The sequence below is a fragment of the Callorhinus ursinus genome, unplaced genomic scaffold (assembly GCF_003265705.2).
Source record: "Callorhinus ursinus isolate GAN/ISIS: 27379988/994484 unplaced genomic scaffold, GSC_fseal_2.0 scaffold136, whole genome shotgun sequence".
NCBI lineage: Eukaryota > Metazoa > Chordata > Mammalia > Carnivora > Otariidae > Callorhinus > Callorhinus ursinus.
Genome location: NW_027397198.1, coordinates 309,062 through 320,506, shown reverse-complemented (window position 1 = coordinate 320,506; position 11,445 = coordinate 309,062).

The window sequence follows — 11,445 nt, the reverse complement described above, 5'->3', positions numbered from 1 at the left end:
TATCCCAAACTCGGGACATTTGAAATAAAAGCAAACACGTCTTAATAGCAGGTATACTGACAGTCTTAAAGTAGTAATATCAGTAGTTCTTGAAGTAAAAAGCTATACAATGTTTCTAGTGATACCAAGTCTGTCAGTGAGAGAGGGGCTCAAAATCTTCCCACCCCAATAAAAAAGACTTGTCATTTTTCCATATTCCCTTCCTCTTTTTATACCTAGAAGTATTACATTTCTATGTAGTAATCTCAACATGGATATATACAATATATTATTCTTCGTTTAACCTAACTTGAGTATTTCTGTTTCATAATCATTATAAATGAAGTAATATTCTGTTGAATAAATTAGCACTATGACCATTCTTCCTTTAATTTCATGAACTTTATTATACATAAGCTTCAATCGTCAACTTATTGTATGTTGTTTTTCTTATTTTAGATTTACCTCCTGGGTAAGTTTTGATAAGTGGCAGTACTAGAGTAAAGGGCGTAAGCCTTTTAAAATAAATTTAAGATTTTAAGGATAAATATAGCCAGTTGTTTCCAATAGGTGGTACCAATTTTCAGTTTCACCAGCCATGGATTGGAGGAACAGACCATGGAAATTAATCTTACACAATTAGAAATGGATTGATGAAGACGTTTACAAAGTTTAGGTTGTGGTTAAATTCATGGTCTGAATGTCCTACTATCACTGCAGCATTACCAGGATTATTAGTAAACTCTTTCAAATGCTTTTAATGTTTGTCATTTTTTCCAGCTACAGCATTTTATAATCAAATTAATAAATACTTTGGGAGATAATTTGAAAATGCAGAAATACATTAACAAAATAATTCTACCACCCAGCTATAAGTACTGAATCACTAAAATAACTCTTTGATAAATTTATTTCTAGGGTTTTTTTCCCCCCTTGGGCATTATTTATTGGTATGAATGTTAAACAAAACAAAAAAACAGCAACAAAAAACCCCAAAGAATTGGAGTCGTAATGTATATGGAAGTTTATGTTCCTCTTTTGGGTATTTTAATAAACTACAAAATTAGATCATTCTTTTTTTTAAGATTATTTATTTATTTGAGAGTGAGACAGAGATAGAGACAGAGCAGGAGCAGGGAGGAGAGGGAGAAGCAGCCTCCCCTGGTGATGGGTATTAAAGAGGGCATGTTCTGCATGGAGCACTGGGTGTTATACGCAAACAATGAATCATGGAACACTACCTCAAAAACTAATGATGTCATGTATGATGATTAACATAACATAATAAAATAAAATTTAAAAAAGATAACTACTTAAGTAAAAAAAAAAAAGACTGATGAATCACAGACCCGTACCCCTGAAACAAGTAATACATCATATGTTAATAAAATAAAAGGAGGAAGAGAAAACAACAACAACAACAAAAAAGAATTCTGAAGTGTGTTCTACAAGGCTTCTTAGAGGAATTGACTGCCAGCTACTTATTGCAATAATAATGCTGCTCAATAATTTACCTTAGGAGTCAATTTTTCTTCCCTCCCTTGTCTTCCCAGTTTCCCACTCCTCTTCTTTGGCGTAATTTCCTAAAATAAACTATCTCCTAAAATAAACTACAAGCTTTTGTCTCCAGCTCTGCTTTTGGAGAGGACCTAGGCTGAACAAAACTGAAATATGTGCCTTCTTACTGAATTTTTTTTAAGTAAAACTTCAAAAAATGAAATTCATCATATCTCAGAATTTTATTGCCTAAATTCTATTAACAGAAAAAAGAAAAGACAACTTCACAGGCTGTAAGTTTGAAGCTATTGTCAATTAGGAAGAATTGATTTCCTTGTACAATAATTGCTGGCATTTCCATAACATTACATTTCCTTTACTGTCTAAAATGCTGGCTTTTCCAAACAATTTCACCTTTCATTAAACTTTGGCTCTTTAGTTGGTGCATATGGGTGCCAAATGACTTGTTCAGATTTGAATAAGCAAAATTTAAAATGTTGCTGACTCATTTATTTGTAGCCAACTTTTCTGTCATCCTATAAATAAAGAAATAATCACTAGGACTTCCAGTTTCTACAAAATTTTATATGCATGGTCCTGATTTTGGAATATTCTACATTTTTTTTCTAAAGAGAAAGTCCATTTTTGTGATAGTTTCTTGTATATCTTCTTTCCTTCCAAACTATAAACTTATGCAGTTTGTCAAAGTGGATTACAAAGATTGTTTTTAAAGAACATTAAGACATACAAATCCACTTTATATATCCAACTAACATGTAAGATCCTTGAAGGCAGGGATTTTTGTCTCTTTATTCACTATTATATCCTGAATGCTTAAAACAATGACTGACATAAGATAGACACTCAATAAGTATTCGTTGAATAAACTGAAGGAATGAATTTGTATGTGCTTAATAGGAAAAGAAAAGACAATCAAATCAGATTCAAAAGATGGTCAATTACAACCAAATTTTTTCTTTAGCCTGTAGAATTTGGAGAAAAGTGAACAAAAACATAAATATAGAAATTAATTTGCAGATATTTATATTACAATTAACAAAACAATATTTGAAAACATACAAAGTCCATGTAGACTGAAAAGTTAGTTTGCATGAAAGCAGCAGAAGGAAACCTTTAAGTTGGAATCTATTTCTGTCTAAAAAACAGCTTAACTATGGTTAATTATGGACTCAAATCTCCTAAAACTTATGCAGTGTTATAAGATATAAATATTTTGCCACAAGATGGCAGCAAAGATTTATTTTAGAATCACCGGACACAGACCAAATGATGAACATCTTTAAAAGTTACAATGTGTAAGGAAAGTGGGGGATATATTTTTATTATTCCTGGGAGGTAACACTTCATTAGAAAGGTAGTATCATTGGTACCTAGAGTTTCTGTGACTCCCCTCTTTTTTATACTCTCCACTTCAATTTCATTTTCTTTACATACTTCCAGATTAATCTTAAATTACAAATCTGAATGTCACTTAATTAAAAAAAAAGAAAACTTCAATAATTTCCTAAGCTGTATGGAATAAAGAATAATAGTTTTATTTTATTTATTTTTTTAAAGATTTTATTTATTTATTTGACAGAGAGATAAAGAGTACAAGTAGGCAGAGAGGCAGGCAGAGGGAGAGGGAGAAGCAGGCTCCCCGCTAAGCAAGAAGCCTGACCCAAGGCCCTGGGATCATGACCTGAGCCGAAGGCAGCCGCTTAACCGACTAAGCTGCCCAGGCGCCCCAATCTTTTTAGTTTATTCACTCAGCCTATTCAGTAACTATATTCTATGTACAAGTTGCTATGATAGGCACTAGGAGTAGAAACGTGAATAATGCTTGGAGCTTTTCATTTTGGGAATTACAAACATGTAAAGATACAGCTGCCACAAAGCACTTAACTGGAGAAAGTTTGATTTGGGGACTGATGAGGCACAAAAAGGGAAGAAGGTGAGAGATGAGTTTGTGTGTCATCGAGGTCTGGAATTCAGGGAAAATGGGCTTGAGAGAGCAGTTTGAGAATCAACATACAAGTATAATTGAAGGGCATATAAATACAACTGGTGAATTTTTTCATTGAGTTTCCTTTTTAGAAATGTATACATTATAATTACAAAAAATATTTAAGAACAATAGAAATGATTAATGTGAAATTCACCCAGAATTAATGTGAAATTCACCCAGAATATATATATGAATATCTATATATATATAGAGAGAGAGACTTATCTTACACATAAACACAACTTATCTGTGCATATTCCGTATATTTGTCTGTGTATATATAACAGATCATAAATAGGGTCATAAAACACATCCTGTTTTTGTGACTGCAATTCACTTCATAATAAGTCGAGGTGGGGAAGCTAGAGGGAACAGCAAATGAGACTGAAGAAGACTGGCTGCATAAAAGGAAAGGCAAGCTGTATAAGAATCCGGAGAATAGTACCACATATGACAAGAAATGAATCACTTTTAGGAATGGAATAATTTAGTGTCAAGTTCTACAGAATGATTAACTGAGAAGAGAACTAAGAACAATCAGTTGGATTTGGCAATTAGTATCCTGGATGATGACCTCTGCCAGAATAGCTTTAGCCTGACTGCTTTGTGACAATGAGGGATGAGAAGCAAGGAAGGGGTGGCAGTTGTCGTGAACTTTCCCCGTGAGGAGATCCCCTTTAAATGGAAGAGATTAAAGCATAAGTATAATTTGTGAAGAAACAACCTGGTGGACAAAGAAAGGTCTAAAATATAAGACAAATAAGAAATAACTGATAGAACAAGATTCTGGAAATGGTCAGATGTGGTTTAAAACAAAAACTAGGTGAAGTATTTGTTTATACATGAAGAGAGGGGTTTTTTAAGATTTTATTTTTTTAATTTATTTGAGAGAGAGAAAATCTCAAGCAGACTCCACTGAGTGGAGAGCCCCACTTGGGGCTCGATCTCATGACCCTGAGATCATGACCTGAGCCAAAATCAAGAGTCGGACATTTAACTGACTGAGCCACCCGGTGCCCCTGTTTCTGTTTTTGTTTTCCTTTTGAGTATAGTTAATATTTTAAGTGCAGAAGTGGAAGTTCACATTCAAGAATATGTACACTACGGTCTCAGTCCTTTATTGATATACTTCATGTGGCTTATACATGAATCAAACTGAATTATTTCCTCTTGTCCTGCTGGTATTTCCACCCCATGATTTCCTTATTGCTTTGTTTACTTCATTCTCTCTTCTCCAATCTCTTCTTGTTTAAAGCTTATACATTCCTTAAGGTCCAAAACAAATTATACTTCCTGTTGGAGCTATCCTCACCACATGATCTAGTTCAAGTGTGACTTCTCACTGTCTGGAACTTACAAGTTAGTCAGTTATCTCCAAAAACACCACCAGTATAGACAGAATACTGGGGGAAAGCCAGACAAATATAAATGGAGTGCTGGTTAAAGAAGAACCTTCCCTCTACATGATCCTTCATGGTCTGACAACATAAGAGAATGTTACAGGTAGTAGAAGGGGTTCTTTGTTTTAATATGGTATAGTAGTATTAGAAAATATATTCAGTTCTCTTAAAATTTAATTCAATCCACTGCTTTTTCAAAACACAAATTTCACTCCTATTATTAAACATAAAATGTAAATTAAATTTGATTTGCCAATAAGGAAATGTTTATTTAATTTTTGCTTTGTTTCTGTTTGTTTCCAAAAAGTTTGAAAATTTTATTACACTGTTTTCATGAGTTTTTATCAATATATAAGAAGAATAAACCATTGGATATTAATAAAACAATCAAAAACAAATAATGAGAAGAGCCAGGATTTGGAGTAAGATGACCTGACACTGAGTGCAAATGTATGTCACCTCTCTGGTCTACATGCTTTCTTACCTAAAAATAGGTTGTTAGGAGTATCACTTGAAAACACTTTTGTAAAAATGTGTTGTGAACAACAAAGGCTTGTAAAAATATTAGTAAACTTTTTTAGAAGCATTCTTGTAAAAGGATATGGTTTTTATTTAAGAAGATTTATTATTAGTACAGTGTACAATCCTCTATAAGTTTCACAAGTTTTGATGTCCATATTGACACCTTCGCTTCTTATCACTAAGCACAAGTTGACAATTAAGAGTTCCTCAGCAGGGTGGCTCAGTCAATTAAGCGTCTGCCTTTTCAGCTCAGGTCATGATCCCAGGGTCCTGGGATTGAGTCCCACATTGGGCTCCTTGCTTAGCAGGGAGCCTGCATCTCCCTCTACCTGCCTCTCTCAATCTCACTCTCGGTCTCTGACAAAGAAATAAAATCTTAAAAAAAATGTAAGAAGAAAAGAGTTCCTCAGCAGGGGCACCTGGATGTTGCAGCTGGTTAAGCCGCAAACTACTGGTTTCGGCTAGGGTCGTAATCTCAGGCTCAGGGTGGAGTCCACTAGGGACTCTCCCTTTCTCTCCCTCTCCCTCTGCCCATCCCCCCCTCCCGTACTTGTGCTCTCTCTCTCTTTCCCTAATAAATACATAAGTCTTTAAAACAGATTTCCTTAGCAAATGTTTTGTTAAATGAAGTAATAGTGAATAATTGGTCCTATCGTGAGTCCCATTAAAATAATTTATTTTTGGTTTTAAAAATCAGAAAGTCTTAATTACATGTCTTAAATATAGATACAGAATATTTTGATCTATTTTTCACCAATGAGTATTGAACTTTAGATTTTGACCCTAAAATCATTTTGTCTTTTGTTCACGCATATTAAATATTTTATTTTATTATTCTTTTAAAGATTTTTTTGAAGATTTTATTTATTCATTTGATAGAGAGAGAGAGCAGAAGCAGGGGGAGCGGCAGGCAGAGGGAGAGGGAGAGGGAGAAGCAGGCTCCCCGCTGAGCAGAGAGCCTGATGTGGGGCTCAATCCCAGAACCCTGGGATCATGACCTGAGCCAAAGGCAGATGCTTAACCATCTGAGCCACCCAGATGCCCTCATGCATATTAAATAATTTAATCAAAATTATTACAAAACTGATTATTTTTCTGTATGAAAATATCTGGGGGAAAATAAAAAAATATATTTGGGGCACTAGATGCCATTGTATCAGTTTAATCTGTTGATCAATTTTTTCTCCACAGTTCACAGTTTTGCCATTTTCATTTTAAATTTAGTGACATTATTTTCATTAATATGATTTTTTCTTATTAAGTTTTTAACTAACATTGGATCCATTGATTGTTTTTTCCTATATAACATTTCCTATATCATTTATGACTTATGCTACTGGAATTTTCTTTGGTGACCATTATTTCTACCAAATCCAATGTGCTTGCATCAAATTTTACATAGCACAATGTTTCACCAGATAGTTTAAGATCGAGCTAATGTCCAGGGCTGGCTTGTTGTATGGATCAAGTAGAAACATGATGTTTAAGCTACATTTATAGTGTACTTTTTCTTTTCTTAGAGTCTGTAAAATGAGCCAGCTTAAGAGATATCATTTAAGTAGATACTTAAAAATCATATATTTGGTCAATTATCTGTGGTTCTGAATAATATATGCTTAGGCTTTTTTCCATTTCTCTGAATAATTAAGGCAATACAAATTATTTTGTGGGAAATGTTAGTGATAAAATCCTCATGAGTTGGTCATGAGATAATTGAATGAGGAATTCATAAAAATCAAAGCAGAATATGTTTGAGAACTGAAGAGAAACAATATTGTAATACAAGAACAGAAGTTTTAAATAAATATAGTTTCAGGAAAAATGTTCCAATACTAAAATCATGCTATGAAATATCTTCCCATGGGAAGTGTGAACACTTCAGTTATTCAAAACCAGCCTGGGAACAGCATTAAAAAATATACCCTTGGGAGTAATTTTATACAGTGGTTGAGTTGACTAGGAGCCTAATAGGCCTCTACCATATCTACTTGGTATGGCTTAAATAAAATAGCAACTTCTACACAGTATTTGCCATTGGAAAGTAGAAATTAAAAAATAATGTGGCCAGTGCAGGTAACATGATTCTTTTAATAAAATACAGTCACATTTTACTGACCTATCAAATAATAGAAGTAATGATGATTTTCAAAGAATTTTAGAAATAAAAAATGTTATGAAGTGTTGTCAGGCTCTATAATATATTTTTATTCACCCATATTACTTCTCTGGAAAAACAATTCTATAAGCTGAGAAGTGGAAAAGCAAGGGGGCTAATATAAAGAAAAGGAAAAAAATAAATAAGAAGGAAGCAGAAAACATCTGCTAGGAACTTTAAGGACATCAGACTTTAATGGAACCTGTTCAGAATATATTTGTATTTATAGTAAAATAAAAAAAGAAATACAGATTTTTCAGTTTCAAATGTGTTAAGAAGTAAATAATTACTCTGTTTTTATGAATACTAATCTTTTACCGGTAGCATTGCCATTTTCAAGATCTAATGTAAAGAATACTTCATTGGTTAAACTTTTGAGTATCTGTTTCATAATGTTTCAGTTCATTTTTCATCATTGGAAATAAGTAAATATGTCTGAAACTAGCTATGCGAACTGTAAGTCCAGAAGTTAAGAGCAGTTTGATCAACATATATTTCCATAATATATTCCATATTTATTAAAAACTGACAGTCCAAGGCTCTTTAAAAACAGCAAAAGTGAACAAAATAATGTCTAAATATATGCATGTTTAAACTTGTCTATCTAAATATGATTTCATACTTTTTAATAATTGCTGAAAACATGGGATCATTCTGTTCTTTTACATTCATTAAAATACGACAACAAGAACACTTCAGTGCTTACCCTGTTCCAGCTCTTTCCATTAAATAATTCTCACAAGAACTGAGATGGGTACTTTATTATTCCAAGTTTTCAGATTAGGAAAATGAGGCATAAAAGAGTTAATTACTACCCTAAGTTATCACAGCTTGTAGGTTGCAAAGACTTAATTCAAACCCAGCCATTCTAAATCCAGAGCTCATATAATGGGGCTCTGTCTAAAGCATTTAAAATAAGTTTACTTTATAGTATTTGGGCGTTACATAATTAACACAACAAAGTACTAATATACCTTGTAGTAGTTGTGTAATTAATTGCTATTACCTTCTCAGTTAGTGTTCTCTTGTAGCTAAAGTTAAATCTTACTTTCCCTTCTAAGTGCCTAATACAATGTCATTATATAATTCTGTGGATGCCTGATGCATATTTGTTAAGTTATATATTAAAGTTTCACAGAGGAAGTTGCTCAGAAAAAGGAGAGGGGGCAATATTTGAAAGCTACTTTTATTCTATAGAGGAAGTTTTTTAAAAACATTTAAACGGGGCCTTCAGGTGGCTCAGTCGGTTGAGCATCCAATTCTTGGTTTTGGCTCAGGTCATGATCTCAGGGTCATGAGATTGAGCCTGAATGCCTCCAGCTCCAAGCCCCAAGGACTCCAGCTCTATGCTCAGCAGGGGCGTCTGTTATTCTCTCTCTCCTCTCCTTCTGCCGGTCCCCACACTTGTGCACATGCTCTCTCTCTCTCTCTAAAATAAATAAGTGAATCTTTAAATAAATTTTAAATAAATTCTAATTTTGTGATGATTGAAGATTCACATGCAGTTGTAAAAAGATAATACTGAGGGATCCCATGAACCCTTTATATGGTTTCTCCTCACATGGTGATATTTTGTAAAACTATAATACAGATACCATGATGAGGAAATTGAGGAAATTGAGATTGATACAACCAATTCATCTTTTTCAATTTCCCCAGTTTTACCTGTACTACTTGCCTGTGTTCATCTGTGTGTGTGTATTTAGTTGTATGCAATTTTGTCACATGTATCAATTCATGTAACTGCCATCGCAATCAAGATACAAAACAATTCCATCACTACCAGAGTGCCTATTGTACCATTTTTTTTTTTTGAGAGAGAGAGGGAGGGGGGAGGGGCAGAGGGAGAGAAAAAATCTTTATCACAACCCTGGGATCATGACCTGAGCCAAAATCAAGAGTCGGATGCTTAACCAACTGAGTGACCCAGGTGTCCCCCTACTGTACCCTTTCAAACGCCCTCTGGTTCCTCCACCATCCATAATCCTTAACAACCACTAATGTGGTCTCTACACTTTTGCCATTTCCACAATGTTGTGAGAGGAATTTTATAGCATGAAATCTTTTAGGATTTTTTTTTTCATTCAGCATAATTCTCTGGCGACTTAGCCAAATTGTTGTACATATCAATACTTCATTGCTTTTTATTGATGGGTAGTATTCCATGGTACATATGTGCCACAGTTTGTTTAACCTTTCACCCGCTGGAGCACATCTGGGTTGTTTTCAGTTTTTAGCTGTTACAGGTAAAGCTGCTAGGAACATCTGTCTGTAGGTTTTTGCATGAACACAAGTATTCATTTCTTTGGGATAAATGTCCATGAGTGCAACGGCTGGGTCAAATAGTAGGTATGTGTTAACTTATAAGAAAATGGCCAAACTCTTCCATGGTAGCTGTACTATTTCACATTCCCATAGTGATGTAGGAGTGATCCAGTTTCTCTGTATGCTTGTCAGCATTTGGTATTGTCACTATTTTTAATTTTAGCCATCTGATAGATATGTAGTAAGATCTCACTGTAGTTTTAATTTTCATTTCTCTAATGGCAAATTACGTTGAACATTTTTTTACATGCCATCAGTCTATCCTCTTTGGTGATATATAGATGGCACATTTTATTTTATCCCTTGGTGACATGTCCATTAGTCTTTGTCTATATTCTAGCTGGATTATTCTTTAAAGTTGAGTTTTGCAATTTGTTTATATAATCCAGATACTTATTCTTTGTCTTTTTTATAGTCTAGATACTAGTCCTCTGTGTGGTTTGCAAATATTTTCTCCCAGACTGTAGTTCATCTTATAAATCTCTTAACAGAATCTTCTGTAGGACAAAAGTTTTTAATTTTGTTGAGGTCCAATTTATCAATTTTTCTTTTATGGATTGTGTTTTGTTTCTCTTTAAGTTTCCCAAAGGTACTTATAAAATTTAATTAAGTTGTTTATATAAATGTGAATTTTTTTCAATAAATAAGAAGGATAAAATTAAGGAGTATTATAAAAGGCAGTTGGATATTAATATAATAATCATAAACACAAACTGGGTATTGAGTTTATAAGGCAGTTCTTAGATTTAGGTTTAAGATGGTCTTCAGATAATCTAGAATATACTTACACTAAATATCTTAACATATAAATTAAATCATAGTTAAAAAAATCTTATAGACAATAACCACATAAATATGTCCACAAAACATCATTTAGGAAATGCTGATCTTGAATTTTTCTATTTAAAAGCTGGCAGCATGGTCTTGTGAAAATTATATCTGCCTAAACATATCTATAGACTTTTGACTTTTGAAAAAATGGGTATATATAATTTATCTACAGTATTGCTTTGGTATAATTATTTTATTCTGAAGGATTCACACAGAATCTTTATCATCCACAATCTGAATTCTAGTTAATACTATAATGTTCTTCTAAGATATTTTGTGTTATTTTTTCACAGGTGTTCACTGCATACCTACTGCATGCTAATATTGGAAGTGAAAATAAAATTAAGGCTTGGTCCTTGTCCTGGAGCAATTTCTTAACCAGTTGAAGAAAGAAAACTCACTTTAAATTTGTAATATCAGTATCAAAAGCTTTTTTCCAGTTCTATTCTAGGTTTTTTATTTGTATTATATCATTTGTTCATACAAAAAATTTATAAGGTAGATTCTATTATTTTCCCTCTTTTACAGAAGTAACTAAAGGACAGAGACTGTAACTTGCCCAAGATCCCACAGTTAAAAAGGGCAAAATTACCATTGAAACTAGGCAATCTGACTCAATAGTCTGTGCCTTTTGTCTTTCCTCAGTATTGTTTCTTTAGAAGGGAAATAATATGAGGTTGGCTGATCAGGGCCAAACTTTGTGTCAGTTGATTCCACAGGTTATATTT